Genomic DNA, 3,705 nt, shown 5'->3' on the forward strand with positions numbered 1-3,705 from the left:
AAGTGGTCAACCCTAATTCAAGAACATGTGTGCAACACTAAATTCATTCAACAGAAATTATGTAAAGTAGGGATATCTTGGAAATTTTGAGACATGTAAGTGTGGCTTCTACTTTTAAAAAGTGGAACAAAGAGGAACCACTGACATATTATATTTGAATCCTAGGCAGATGCTAGAAGGTATAATTATTAGATCGATTAGATTCAGCTGTGTGTATTATAAGATCAAAATAAAGGAAGCATAAAATATGGAAGATGACTCTTCTCTTCCGTGTCCTCTAGGTGGCTACGTCAAGATGAAGCTGAATATCTCCTTCCAAGCCACCAGCCATTAGAAACTCACTGAAGTAGATAATGAAGGCCAACTTTGTACTTTCTGTTAGACCTGCCTGGTCACAGAACTAGCCACTGAAGCTCTGGGTGAAGAGTGGAAGGCTTATCCCATACAAATCTGTGGTGGGAACAACAACCAGTTTCCCCATGAATAAAGGTGTCTTGACCCAAAACAGAGTGCAGCTGCTCTTGTGTAAGGCACATTTGTCTTATAGACTGAGGAGAACTGGAGAGGAGAAGCTCAAGTCTGTTCATGGATGCATTGTAGATGTCAAGCTGAGTGTTCTCAACTCTGTTAATTGTAAAAGAAGAAAGAAAGGGTATTCTTGCACTGACAAGACACGACTGTGCTTTGGCAGCTGGGGCCCAAAGGAGCTAGCAGGATCTGAAAACATTCTAATCTCTCCAATGAAGATGATGTCCACCAATATGTTATCAGAAAGCCCTTAAATAAAGATGGTAAGCAGCCTAGGACCAAAGCACTGAGGAACATTTTGTCACTCTATGTGTCCTGCAACATACTGCTTAGAAGAAACAACACACTAAGAAAAACAAGGAGAAAGCTGTTTTAAATGCTAAACCTTTAACCGGGAGGATGAAGGAAGCCAAAGTAAAATGCCCGAGACAGATTGCCAAGAGATGTAGGCTGTCCATGCTGAGATATTCTACCTATCAGTACGGGTCCAGCAAAATAAGAGCCTTTATGAGTAACAAATTAATGATTAGACACTGAAAAATGGAAGATGATATTTTTATCTATGTAAGTAAAATCTAAGAGTAGGCAATACAAGGGTGGCATACTAGCTTTTAAAATTATTGGATATCTCTATTATTTGGGGATTCTTGTGCCTTCATTCCTTTGTATTTATGGTCCAAATGGAGGTTAGAGTTCCAGCCATCATTTCTAGATCCATGGAATAAAATTAAAATGTACATGGGAAAATAGGCCATCATTTTATCTTTTAAGAAGGTGCTCCCAAATTTTCCCTATGGGATATATTATCTTATTGGTTAAAACATATTAGAGCAGTATCTACACCAAAAATGTAGTATTATGAATGATGGTGTGTTTATCTGAGAATTAATTTTATGACAAAAAAGGCATCATGGTGTTGGAGAAGGCAACTCCAAGTGTCAGATTAATTAATGGAATCCAGTACATGCCTTTAGGAAATCACAGCAGAAATACTATGGTTTAAGAATGGAAAGACTGGTAGCTTAGCATACATTCAAAGTTTTAGACATTGATGTATACAGACCATTTTTTCCTTCCTTCCAAAGCCCACTCAACCTCTTTTTCTCAATGACCCTCTGGCATTTGTGTTGCTTTAGTGCTCATCTCTGTCTGGCCCAAGTGATCCTTTTCTGAGACTCAAACATAGTTTTTCTTCTTATTTCCCAGCCCTATTCTGGGCTATGGATCTTGTTTTCTCAATGACTTAAGAATTAGGTAAATGTATGCGTTATCTTCACATGGGGTGAACTTTGTCATATGAGAAACAAGAAACAGGTGATGACCAACTGTTAAAGCCCACCTAAGCCCATTTCTGCTCCATTTCATGGTGCTTTTGTGACACACCAGTTCACATATGGTTTATCTGCAGGTATCTTCCATGGTTAAGTGGTTGGCTATGTCTCCTTGGGAGCCATTGTAAGCTCATTTATCATTTTCTCATCACCCTGCCATTTTGCTTTTCTTCCCCCTCATTACCATTGTCATAGGATTGCAGAGGTTGGACACAATAATAGTAGAGCTATCCCACCATTGAAGAAGTACCTTGATGGGGTTTCCTTTTGCTAAAATAAAGAGAATAAAAAGTTGGTAAGAGCTATAGGGCCCAGGCAAATGACCCCAAATTAATCATAGGGAAAGAATAATGAAATATATTCCTAAGTGGCCTTACTACTTAGGATCAGAAGCAAACTGTCCCCACCCTATGCAGTGCATGGAGAAGGCAAGAAGAGAGGAAGAAGAGCAATGTTCTTCTGTCAGAGGCATGGTAGCTTTGTTTTATGGTCAACATGGCCCAAGTGACAAAAGAAGTCACAATGACCATTCCTCCCCTTTGTCAACACCATCCTAAATTAACCACCACATTTTTAGCCCTGCCTCCTTTTTAGCTCTTTAAGCATTCATCATTCTCCAGCCTACAACTGCCTAAGCTCATATCTTTATTACTTCTTGCATGAATTAATCTCCCTGATTCCACTCTTACCTCTTTCCAATTAATTCTCTAAATTAAAAAATTCAAAGAATAGCATTTTTTATTAAAAAGCCTGTACAAAAAAATTCTTCAGCATTCCTCAAAACTTCCTCATGTACCCTGGGCTAGAGTCCAAGCTCCTTATATTGAGATCAAGGGCTGGAAGTACTGTAAAGAAGCCTTGGGAGCAAAGCTTAAGGAGACACTAATTCTCAGGGTGGTTCAAGTACATGGGAGGCACTTGAGAGTGAATGCCACCTTAAATGTTACTCCCTAGGTAGCTTGCTTGCCTTCTCTAGTACCAATCTTTGTATTGGCCTCTGCTGTTCTGTCTGTATTTCTGTTTTCTCCTCCATCTAAATCTTCATTTGTAATGGATTGCTTTAAATCCATTTAAAATATTACCAAGATGTTTGTCTGTCTTACTAGTGGACTTTTCCTGGAGCTTCAGGGTAATGGACAGAGAGGCAGAAACTCAGATAATGTTGGTCTCGAATAACTCACAAGCAATAGAATAACAAACATGAGTGATTTCTCAATCATTTTACTGTAGCAAAGTACATATTAGGCTCAACTTGCTATAGTAACCATTTAAACTATATACATATATATATATCACATATATATCACAGGCAGTAAGTATGATTATATTGTTGTGTACCTATCATTTTCAGAAATATTTTTAGTTTAAAGAGTGAGCATTCTTATTCATCAAATAACTCTAAATTCTCTCTCCCCTCAGCCCCTGACAACTGAACAGTACCACTAGGCTATGAGTCTCTGGAAGATATTCACATTTAAACCACAACATCTAGGCACCTCATAAAAGTAGGACTAGATAGTAATTGTTTTGTGCTTAACATTCCATTTGAAATCATCTCCATAAACTTTATGTTGTATTGTGTGTCAGATTTTTTTTTAAATTTAAGGATTGGTAATCTTCTATTCTGTGTGCACTATGTTTTTACCTTTTAATGTATCAATTTATTATTTATTCTGTTGATGAACACATGTTTTTATGTTTTAAAGGTTGTTAGCAATGCCACTATGAACATTTATGTGCCAACATTTCTTTGAGACTATGCTTTCGTGAGTATATATTCAGAAGTACATTTGCTGAATTACATGGTAATTATAGGAAATGTCATGTGTTAAGTCTAACTCAAAGG

General features: G+C 37.5%; 1 pseudogene across 1 annotated transcript; it reads left to right on the forward strand.

Moving 5' to 3' along the window:
- The first annotated feature begins 295 nt into the window (after positions 1-295).
- LOC308414851 (small ribosomal subunit protein eS6-like) lies at positions 296-1,065 on the forward strand (annotated as a pseudogene). The gene has a single exon. The product of its transcript is annotated as a small ribosomal subunit protein eS6-like (transcript).
- The last annotated feature ends 2,640 nt before the right edge of the window (positions 1,066-3,705 follow it).

The sequence above is a fragment of the Micromys minutus genome (genome assembly GCF_963924665.1).
Source record: "Micromys minutus genome assembly, chromosome: X".
Lineage (NCBI taxonomy): Eukaryota > Metazoa > Chordata > Mammalia > Rodentia > Muridae > Micromys > Micromys minutus.